Source organism: Nyctereutes procyonoides, unplaced genomic scaffold, assembly GCF_905146905.1.
Source record: "Nyctereutes procyonoides isolate TBG_1078 unplaced genomic scaffold, NYPRO_anot_genome, whole genome shotgun sequence".
Classification (NCBI taxonomy): domain Eukaryota; kingdom Metazoa; phylum Chordata; class Mammalia; order Carnivora; family Canidae; genus Nyctereutes; species Nyctereutes procyonoides.
In genome coordinates this window covers 52,629,493-52,641,660 of record NW_026575142.1, presented here as the reverse complement: position 1 = coordinate 52,641,660, position 12,168 = coordinate 52,629,493, and the positions used below count along the sequence as shown (strand labels likewise).

Below are 12,168 nucleotides of genomic sequence, written 5' to 3'. Positions count from 1 at the left end.
TAGAGTTTATTTCAATATCAGTTCAAATTATTAAGCATACTATATAAAGTGACCATTGTTCTTCCCATTTGTCCAGGAGGAGACCAATCTTTGCTTTAAGGGACTACCACAAGAGTGATGATTCAATGAAGAAAGAGAAGCCTGTAGTCTTTCCCCATAATATAATTTTCCATATGGATCTTATCCTGGATTCTTTTTTTTTTTTTTTTTTTTTTTTTTTTTTAAATTTTTTTAATTATTTATTTATGATAGTCACACAGAGAGAGAGAGAGGCAGAGACACAGGCAGAGACACAGGCAGAGGGAGAAGCAGGCTCCATGCACCGGGAGCCCGACGTGGGATTCGATCCCGGGTCTCCAGGATCGTGCCCTGGGCCAAAGGCAGGCGCCAAACCGCTGCGCCACCCAGGGATCCCCTTATCCTGGATTCTTAATTTTATATTGCCCTTGGGCAAATCACTCCCTTGTTCTAGCCTTAGTTCCCTATTAGTAAGAAAAAAACATTTTAAATGTAGAATGTATCTATGATTGCTAGTTGACCTAACCCATAAGAAAAAAAAAAAGGCCATGCAAATTAAACTTCTATAATTTTCAAACCATGTAACATTGTAAATTCATTTCTCCTCTTTGAACCTCAGTTATTCTTTTGAAGCATTGAAATCTATGGTTTTTAGACAATATCAGAAGTAAAGAAAAAATAGTGACTATGATGATAAAACAATATAGTTTTCTGGAGTACATCAATATTTCTATTTCAAAATAAACAGATGTGTTTGTCTCTCTTCTTTTAAAAAAAGATTTATTTATTTTAGAGGAAGAGAGATAGAGTGAGGGAGGGGGAGGCACAAAGGAAGAGGGAGAGAGAAGCTTAAGCCAACTCTCTGCTGAGCATGGAGCTGACTTGTGGCTCAATCCCAAAAGATTGTGATCTGAGCTGAAATCAAGAGTTGGACGCTTCACCAGCTGAGCCACCTAGGCAGTCCTGTCTCTCTACTTTTCGTTAAAGTAATATTTACCTAATTGAGTAATACCAAAACATTAATTTAAAAAAAATAGACTCACTTCACTGGGGCTATGTAACTAACACAGAAGTAGGGTTTTGCTTGTTCTCCATGAGCTTCAGTCTATAGCAGCAAAGACAGACAGAAGGTACTTCTTATTACTACTTTGCAGTTCCAGCATCCTCTTTGAGATCTTAAAGAGGATCTACACATTGCTGTTACTGAATGATACAAACTATAATCATACAGCCTGAGGATTCTAAAAGGAAGAACATCCTTCCTTTCAGCAAACTCCACCAGTGCTTTAGTTGATTGATTAAGAAAGCAGAAAGAAGTTCTTTCTTCAACTTCCAAAAGCGGAAAGCAAAAAGGAGGATAAGTTAATAACACAGACTTTTAATCACTATGTTTTATTTTTTTTTTTAAGATTTAACTTGTTTATTCATGAGAGACAAACATAGAAAGAGGCAGAGACAGGCAGAGGGAGAAGCAGGCTCCGTGCAAGGAGCCCGATGTGGGACTTGATTCTGGATCCTGGAATCACACCCTGAGCTGAAGGCAGGCGCTCAACCGTTGAGCCACCCAGGCATCCCTAATCACTAGTTTTAAAATTATAGAATCTTAAGATCAGAAGTGATCTTCAGCTTATCAATTCCAGCCACTCATCTATTGTTTTGCCTTGCCACATCTTCATCAAGAAGCCACATATTCAATGATATAGAACTCACTGATATCTGACCATGTCTACTCCATCACAGTTTATACATCTGAAAATTGGAAAATAATAATAATGATAATATGAAATGCCAACCTCATCAGATTGTTGTATGAATTTAAGTGAATTTTTCAAAACTATTTTATAAAGCATATTGTTTATAGGTACAAAAATTTACATTATTTATAGGCAGAGAAGACTTTAACTTCCTTAGTTCCATTCCCTTTAATTCCATACTTAGAATGCCAATCACAATGTGATTCATAGTCTCCAGAAAACAATTTTTTAACTCTGATATGAGCTTTTTAAAAGTAACAGATTTCTCTGGATGCCAAAGAAACATCAAATTCTACTCAGAAACTATGATTTCAAGAAACATGGCTTGAACATCAAAGTATCTCCCCCAAGATATTTATCAGTTATAAAGGGAAAAATATTGACTTTGCAGTGGAGAAATTCAGCATACACCATTTTAAGCAAGTGATCAAGTTTAGCACCACTAGTAGTAAGACATATAGGCATCATAAGCCTACAGTGGAGACACAGCATCATTCCTATAGTCTGCACCCAAAAAGCAGATCTCAATTTAATCATGAGAAAACATTAGGCAACCCAAATTGAGAGACATTCTACAAAACAACTGACCAGTATTCATCAGAAGTGCCAAGATCATGAAAACAAAGAAAGAATGAGAAACTGTCACAGTTTGGAGGAGAATAAAGAGACAGAACAACTCAATATGTTATCCTGGACTGGATCCTGGGACAGAGGACATTAGGAAAAACAAAACAAAAATCCAGTGAAATGTGAATAAGACCTGTAGTTTACATTATATTATTGTACCAATGTTTAATTCCCAGGTTTTGATAGCTATATCATATTATAGAATTTGAATGACAGGTACCCGGCAACTTTACTATCTCTGCAATTTTCCTATAAGTCTAAAATTATTTCAAAATAAAAAGCCTTTAAACTCTGGATTGAAAAAAAATCCTAAACATTAGTTCCCCAAGATTATTGAAGTTTTCAATTGACCAAAGAGAAAAAGTTCAAAAGAAAACCAGATGCAACATGACACTTTTTCTCTGTTTATCTTTATATTTTTAAATATGAACCTATATCAAAATTATACAAGCATTACTGAATCTTCATTAAGAATGTGGTTTTGGATATGAATTACACCAAGACAATTGGGTTCACTGAATAATTTTCCATAACTTATAAATTTTCCCATTTTTTCCTGAAAATTTTCCATTAAATAAATTTATGTCTATAAATTAAATTAAATAAAAAAGGTGAATTTTGTCCATTTCAAATTTAGTCAGTTAAGTTTTCTTCTGAGGATATTATCTTTAATATTGTTATTTTCCTGAGTGTGATTTATCTTATTTCATTTTTTAAAAAGATTTTATTTATTTGTTCATGAGAGACACACACACACAGAGAGAGAGAGAGAGAGGCAGAGACACAGGTGAGGGAGAAGCAGACTCCATGCAGAAAGTCTGATGTGGGATTCGACCCCAAAGCCCGGGATCATGCCCTGAGCATGATGCTCAACCGCTGAGCCACCCAGGAATCCCGAGTGTGATTTTTAGTTGTTAATTTAATTTTGTGTTTAACTCTACTAACACTAACTTTCCTCAAACCAAATTTTGCTTCTTAATGTCAAAAATAACGGGCAATTCCTCAGTTTGTTTATTAGCTATGTAAGGCTACCAGCTGCCATTTTAATTTTAGCTGCTTTAATTTTCTGTATATATATTAATTACTTCTATCAGTATTAATACTGTAAACTAACTCTCTGTGTCACTAATAGATTAAAAAGCATCTAAAGTCATTCAAAAAATATTAATGAAACACCTATGCTATTCACCAGGCATTTTCTAAGTGCTATGGACTAGATAGGCAATACAGGCATCCTGTTCCCATGGTGCTTACATTCTTGTGGTATGAGAAAATGTAAAAGTAAATATAGATGCTTTTGATGGTGATATATTCTAGGAGAAGATAAAATGTGGAAAAGGGTAAAATAATAGGATTGAGGGTTATTTCACATATCATATTCAAGACAGTCATTCTGTGGACGTAGAACTTGATCTGAGGCCCAAAGGATGAAAAAGAGGCAGCTGTCTAGAGAAGGTATTCCAGAGAGAAAATAAAAGCACTTGAACCGGCTGTGAGGTAGGGATGAGCTTAGTTAATTCACGAAATAGGGAAAAAGCCTGGTCGACTAGGCTAGAATAGAGTGATCAAATGAAAGAGATGGAAATGAAACCTTAGGCACAGAGCACCTTGTGGGCCATATTAAGGACTTTGAATTGAAGCGATTTTAAAGATAAGTTTAGTGATATATGTTTTTGTTTTGTTTGGGGGTTTTGGTGTTTTTTTGTTTGTTTGTTTTAAAAAAATTGTCTTGTTGTATGGAGAATCTACTGTTAGGGTCAAGAAAGGGAGCAGGAATATTAAGAGTAGTTTGAAATTTGCTTTAGTAGTCCAGGCAAGAGATGATGGTGGCTTGGACAAAGAGAGCAGTAGAGAACATGAGAACTGGTTGACTTAAGGATACTACTTGGAGGCAGAGTTGTAGCATTTGCTGGCATAATATAGGGGATGAAAAGAACAGAGGAATCAAAGATGACACCTAGATTTTTGATCTGAGAAACTGGGTAGAAAGTGATTTCATGACTGGATTGGGAAAACCTTGGTGGGAGAAGGGCTTGCAAGCAGTGAGGTACAGGGATCAAGGATTCTGTTCTAGATGTGTGGTTTGAGGTATCTAACCAGTAAGACTCATAATAATTTCTAATGGTCAGTGGATACATGGGCCCAGAGCATGCAGAAATATAGATGATAGGTTTGTGTCTATAGTCAACAATTCCAAAATAATAATTATAGATCCTGAAGTCAAGAACAATGCATCCTCGTCCTATTCCATTCCCCCCTGTCAACACACATGCTTACACGCACATGATTTAAAGTCTAGCTCAAATGAACTATTCTTTATTCAAGAACATTTCATATACTTTGGTAATTTCCAGGTACCAACCATCTTCCTTTTATTTAAAATGTCTTTTCCCAAACCCTTTGATTCTTAAAAAGTGAAGTTAGTAGTCTACACAAGATAGGGCAGGGATTAGAAATCCACAAATTCAGACAGTTTTATTGGACAAAATGCCAGGCATTGGGGGCAATGCATAGGAGATCTAATGGGTAAACTGAGAGTCCAAGTGTTTCAGAGATTTGTCCAGTGATAAGTAACTAGCAAGCAACTGAGCAAAATCTTAGGCCCAAGTCTTAAAATCTTCTCTTCTATAATACACTACTATTATGAGCAGTAAAACTCTAATATTTAGAAAAGGAATTATGTTCTGAATCTTGTGGAAGGGGTAGGAAAAAACTATACTCTGTAATTTTCAAACGATATTCTTTAGAACACTACATTTCCTCTTAGGTTAAATGACCATGTAATTTATCATTTGGACCAAGATTCTTTTGAAAAGAAAGGAAGTGCTGTTAATAACAATGTTGGGACAACAGATATTCCTGAGGGTTTGAGGAGATGTGGAAGCCAAGCAGGTAACATACTCCAGTCCCTGTAATCACATCAATTAGAGCTGCTCTATTTTTAACAGTTTTATATATTTGGATTTCAAGTAAAATTTTATTTTTAAAAGTCTTTTGCTTCTAAAAAATTTTTGAAAAACACTATATATTAAGTTTGACTAGCAATCTCTAGCTCTGACAATCTATTTAATCCACAAAGATCTATATTGTCTATGCTCCTATTCATTTTTCAAAATCAAGCTCAAATCCTCTCTCTCCCACAATGTCTTCCCATATACTCAAGGTAAAAATTAATATTTTATTCTATTGCATCTCATTTATATCTCCACTGAATATTTCATTCAATTTTCTAAGAATTAGAGTCACAAGTGTGGCTGTTTGTCTATATAAGTAAACCAAGCTTCCTTTACTTGGGACTATTGTTATTTTGTGCCAAATAATTCTTTGCTGTGGGGAACAATGTCCTCTGCATTTTAGGATATTAAGTAACCTAACTAGCCTCTACCTACCAGATACCAATAGCATCCCTACCCTGGGTGTGAGAATCGAAAATATCTTGAGACATTGCCAAATGACCCCCAGGAGGTAAAATGGTGCCCTGTTGGAAAGCACTGAACTAAAGGAAGTATGAATGATGTAACATGAATACTAAGATCAAACAGATCCAATCTTAGGTTGTAATATAGCACTCACTAGTGATTGTGAACAAGTTATTCAAACTCTCTGAATTTTATAGTTTCTTTATGGAAAAGAAAAGGAAAGGGAAGGAAAGGAGAGGAGAGGAGAGGAGAGGAGAGGAGAGGAGAGGAGAGGAGAGGAGAGGAAAGAAAGAAAGAAAGAAAGAAAGAAAGAAAGAAAGAAAGAAAGAAAGAAAAGGAAAGGAAAGGAAAGGAAAGGAAAGGAAGGAAAGGGGAGAGGAGAGGAGAGGAGAGGAGAGGAGAGGAGAGGAGAGGAGAGGAGAGGAGAGGAGAGGAGAGGAGAGGAGAGGAGAAAGGGGAAGGGGAAGGGGAAGGGAAAGGGAAAGGGAAAGGGAAAGAAAAGGAAGGAAAGGAAAGGAAAGGAAAGGAAAGGAAAGGAAAGGAAAGGAAAGGAAAGGAAAGGAAAGGAAAGGAAAGGAAAGGAAAGGAAAAAAATTAATAGCATTAAATGCAGAGGGTGGCTGTAAGATTAAATCTTAATCTTACAGGGTTTGTATATAAGCTCTACATGTACAGGTGCACATATTCATGCATTTCAGGAAGGGTTGGGGAAGTGGAATGAGATGAGGTTTGAATTTGGAGCATACTTCAAAGGCCAATAAGGAAGCCTATTACTAATAATAAACAAATATTGTCACTAAATCATTGACAATGTCGTCATCAAACTATGACTTCTTGAAGACCAAAATGTAATTCACCTCAACATTCCCATTGCCAACACCCTCTGGACTGTCAGAATAGTGCTGGAAAGAAAAGTTGACACTATTTCATACTCCATGAACTTGGCATTTCATTAGAGTCAGATGCATTTTATTTCTAGTCATTTCGGTGAGCCCTCTAAAAGGAGGAGGGACCATGAAGACAAAGTGACAAGCAGTATGTTGAAGGAAAGGCAGACAAAAGGCCAAGTCCCCAAGCTGGCTCTTGAGCATTTCAAGCACCTGAATTCAATCTGTGTGACAGGAACGCGGTGTCATCTGATATGAATGCCACCAGCCACATACTTTTCTCTAAAAGCTTTTATACACCCACCCCTGGCTCCTTCTTTTATTCCAGTCTCAAAAACAGAGGGTCAAGTTTTAACAACTCGGATTACATAGGAGCTGTGTGCTGGTTAGGGTAAAGTATAGCAGCATGTGTGGGTGGGTGTGTTGGAGGTCGGGGGGAGTGCTGAACCTTCTTCTTGACTTTACAGCAATGATTTACCAGCTGAGTGACTGGGCTCCTGGGTTGCTTCAGGTGCCGTCTGCCAGCAGTTCACTGCCTAGAGTCTCAGTTTTCCTTATTACAACCATAACTTGCTTCCTGTTTACACTGGGTAAAGAGACCAGGTTTCATGCCTGTAGGCCTGCATTCCTCAGCTGAACAGATTTTCCAAACCTTCAGGCTACATGTTTCAGCCTCCCTCTGTAGAAAGTGAAGCATGCTGGGATAAAGAGTAAGTCCATCCAATACCCAATCCTGGAAACCACTTGCAAAGTCACACAACTGGATAGAGTGTTTATATCATTCTGGCACATTTTACCTGGAATTATCTTCATGGAGACGCCTTGATTGTGGGTATGTTCAGGTGTGGAGAGAGGAAAAGGAGGCTGAGACAGAAGCGTCATTCCACCAAGAGAGGTTTCTATACCTTCTAATTTGCATCCTCGTCCTATTCCATTCCCCCCTGTCAACACACATGCTTACACGCACATGATTTAAAGTCTAGCTCAAATGAACTATTCTTTATTCAAGAACATTTCATATACTTTGGTAATTTCCAGGTACCAACCATCTTCCTTTTATTTAAAATGTCTTTTCCCAAATCCTTTGATGCTTAAATCACTCATACTTTGAATTTCACTTCAAATGTCATCATACCCATTAGCTTTTGGACTTACTTGTTCCCTCTTCTGGGCTCCTATAGAAACTTGTGAAGCCCTCTATTAACAGTCTTAGCATATTAAAGTATAATTTGTTAATTACTTTTTTGTTTTCTCCCGTTACTTGGTAAGTGTCTGGAGGGCAAAATCTGTTGTATTCTTCCCCATATCCCAGCTTACTAGCACACTGCTCAGCATGTAGTATTCAATGCCAGGTGGATATTCAATGAATATTTGTCAAATTGATGTGAAGCAGAGCTAAGGAGTTAAGGATGTAAAGTTATATTGTGATTGCTAAAACATTGATCGGTCCACTTTCATAATTCCCTTGAAAAGAAGAGTAAATATGCCAGAAAAGAATAAAAAGGATTGGCCTGTAAATCCCTTTGATTTGTCTATAGAGCATTAATTCCCATTCACTATTATTCACCAGCTCTGGGCTCAGCCATTAGTTCCTCCCACCAAGACTGTCCACACATCCAAGAACTCAGGAAGGCTACGTTTAAAACAGGGGAGATGAGACTCCAAATTACAAACAGAAAGTGGACTAAACAATTCAGGATAATTGAGTCCTATCATAAGTATAATATATCACATTACATCACACAGAGTTTCTTCAGGTTTATACCCATTTCCCTGCTTATTAACAAATTGCTTAGGTGTAGAAATAACGCTATTTTATCGTAATTCCTTAGTCAATTCACTTAATCACTCTAAGTACCTTCATTTTAAACATAGAGATAGCTATCTTGACGTCACAGGGTTTTTGTTACTTGAATTACATGAAAACATGCAAACTGTAATCAATAAATATAATCTATTACATAATACTACATGAGATTATTTTTATGTCTTGTAACAAGAAAATAATGCCAAAAAGTTATTTCCTATTTTCACAATTGTTTTTTATGAGTAATGCAAAGTATATGCATAAACAGATTAGAACAAGTTGGTGAGGCTCAGAGATAAGCAAGAATGTCTGGAAAAAGGCCATTCGACCATCATATTAGCCAGATGTAGAATGCTACAGAGTTAGTGAGATGAATGCAAGAAAAATGATATATTTTGATGCTATTTTGATAATTTCTATAGTCATTTTTTAGATCAGTGTTAAGAGAATTAGAGGTAATATAAATTTGAATTTGAAATTAATGTGTCTATTATGCTCTTTCCTATGGTACCTGCCTGACCAACCAAGCCCATGACTCAGCTTTGACCCAGAGTTCTATGATCTAAAATCCCTCTCACCAGTTTAGTTTTTTTTCTCCTGAGCTTCAGGTCTAAAGTTCTAACTTCCTGACAACAAGCTGAACCTCATGTTTCATGGATGTGTCAAACTCAACATGTTCTAAAATGGACCTCCAAACCTACTCTCCTTTCACTTTTCCTCATTCAAATTAATGGAATCACCATCTACCGACGCCAGAAACCACATTATCTTCCACCTCGCTCTCTCCTCCACCTACTATATCCTGTAAGTTATCTGCTTCCATTAATTCTTTGTCTTAAATGTCTCAAAATTTTTTTTAACTTCTCTCCATTCCTACTGCCCTTAACTTAAGCACTTAAACCTATTATTTGAGCCATTGCAATCATGATAGGGAATATGTAAGATTGAACTCCAGCTAAAATAAATTATTCTGTGTTTAAGAACATTCCTTGTACCTTCATGTGCCTCTATCCCTCTTCATTTCACCTAAACTTCTGTTCTAGTCAATTTAGCACTCATTTAAAAATCTTTGCATTTTTATCTACTTCCTTTGTTAAGCAATGCCTTCCACAAAGACATGAATCTTGTCTCGTTTTTGTTTGTATCCTGAACAATAATAATACCTGTACTTTGTGGGTGTCAGAAAATAATTGTTTAATAAATAAATAGCATGTGCTATACAAGAAAAGACTCTGAGTAAGAATAAATTGGGATTTTTTAAATGTATTTTTTTAAATAAGTTTTCCATTATATTGTAAATCATTTAAAAATTTTGACTATGTGTAACCCAGCTCTACAGAATTCCTTTTCCTGTGCCATAATAGATTTGACAAATTGAATTAAATTGCTTCACGTATTTGATTTAGTTATACATTTTACCCCTATTTTTCTACTTTTCTCATTTCATTTATAGGGGAATGGAAAAACTAGTTTATATCATCCTTTTAAATTTTTATGTTGTGCCAAAATACATAAAAGAATTCTATGTCCTCAGAATTATCTTTCTTCTTATTTACTCTTTTACATTAATATAACTGAGTATTAATCAGAGCCAACCTTGGAAAATATCCTAAACACAAATAATATTGTGACATAAAAACCAACAACAAAAGAGAAATTAAGACTGGATTAGAGTACTCATCATCTCACATCACAGATGGAGATCACTTGTTTTCATAGAGAGTTGGGACTTGGGGTGGCCTTTGAATAAGAAATAGTTTGGCAAATGAAAAGTGCCAGACTGTTGCCAGGAAATTAAAAAAAGAAAAAAAAAAAAAGCTTTGGAAGAATAGTTTAAAGAGAAAAGTCATAAAGGAAATACACTTAACAGACCCACAAAATAATTTGATTGAAAATCAACCAACCAACTAACAGCCATGCATTATACTCACATACATACATGTGTGCTGGTGTGCACACAAGCACACCTGTTATTCTTACTCCCATTCAATAAGAGCTATGTAAAATAAACACTGAGTTTTCCTTTTCACCTTGACTTATAGGAAAGCTTGTATAAAATTAATATTCCATTCTACTAACCACAATCACAGTATTTAGGAAAAAATTATTCTGTTCCCCTTTTGACATTTTACTTCTGATCTTCCTTTTAAAATTATTTGATTGTACATATATGTATCATAATAAAGTACCATCAAGAATTAGAGTAATGCAGCACCATTTCTCTGCAATTAATAGAACTTATTCTTTAATTCCTTACCCTGAACGTTTTCCAGCAAAGGATACTCAGGGAGTAAGGACTTAATGCTTCAGGTATGAGGAAAAAGAGATTTGGCTCATGAAGTGATGGATGTAATAACCAAGGCAGTTGGTATTTGTTTTAACTTACAATAAAATACAATGACTATTAATGCAAAAATACATATTGTTTTAATGACCAGAACTAGACTTCCTTTAAAGGTGGGAAATGGCTTTGGAAAAATACATTACTAAGCATTTTGGGTCGAATTAGCAGGTGTTAAAAAGAAAAAAAGAAACGATAAAATACTCTGAACTGTTAATAGAAAGAAAAGAAGGAGGAGAAGGGGAAGGAGAAGGCAAAGGAAGAAGAGGAGGAGGAGAAAGAAAAAAAGAAGAGAAAGAAGAAGGGGAAGAGGAAGGGCACACGTTTGCAGAGAAGCAAGACAAGATTCAGAGGAGAGGAAAGAGGATTATGAAGCAACGTATCAGAGTATTACTTTTAATAAGAATTTTTAAAATAGGGAGAACTGATATCCCTGTGAAGTCCGGACCAATTATTATGGTGTAAATTCCCATTCCATCTCCCTGAAGACCTCAGCAAGTCTACTCTCACATCAGGGCCTTGTTTAAGTGCTTTTGTTGCTCTCATTTTGTTTTGTTCTGTTGCTTTTGGGTGGTAGAGTCAGATTCGGGGCTGATGTGGAAGCTTGGGTTGCAACATTGTAAAACTGGGCTACCACAGGATCCACACAATGAACTATCTTAGTGCCTGAAATAAGCCGGAGGTAAACCCACGAGTCCATAAACCCCTGAGGATATTTGCATGAATCTTGAAAAGACCATTGACCTTTCTGAGAGCAGAAGGGATTTAAGCCAACTCCACCTATATATTAGGGAGAATAAAGACTCGTCTACCCTTTAATCACATCTATTTTGCCTCAAATCCCTTTTAAAATAGGGGATTTATCAATTAAAACTATTTTTATAACATATACATACTTGCATGAATTGTTGAAAATAATGCAGGCAATGCCATGCATGCCATCCACCCACAGGACTTTAGATGTATATTGCCATTTTTGAATTTATAGCAAATAGAGAATTGTGATATTTAGAAGTGAATGACAGCATATAAAAGTAAACGTAGGAAAGCCAGAGATGGCAAGAATTTCTAGGTCTATAAGCACAGTCTTATATGTATACGGATTTTGTTTAAAATATAAAAGTCTAATCTTTCTCTGCATTTACAGCTCCAATTGTTTTACTTCCTGCCTATTTAGTATGCAAGTACTGCCTAAGTTTCCCTAGGGAGGATAAAAAAAAAAGAGTAGAAGGACTCACCCTGCCACTGATAAACTTAAAATCTATTTGGGGAGATGAGATTGAAAGACATAAAAATACTCTCAATTAGTACTCTT

At 36.0% G+C, this 12,168-nt stretch overlaps 1 protein-coding gene across 4 annotated transcripts in view; it reads right to left on the bottom strand.

The window, feature by feature from the left end:
- Positions 1-12,168, bottom strand: part of TPRG1 (tumor protein p63 regulated 1) — a 223,855-nt gene that overhangs the window by 14,539 nt on the left and 197,148 nt on the right. The gene's annotated exons all lie outside the window — the stretch shown is intronic.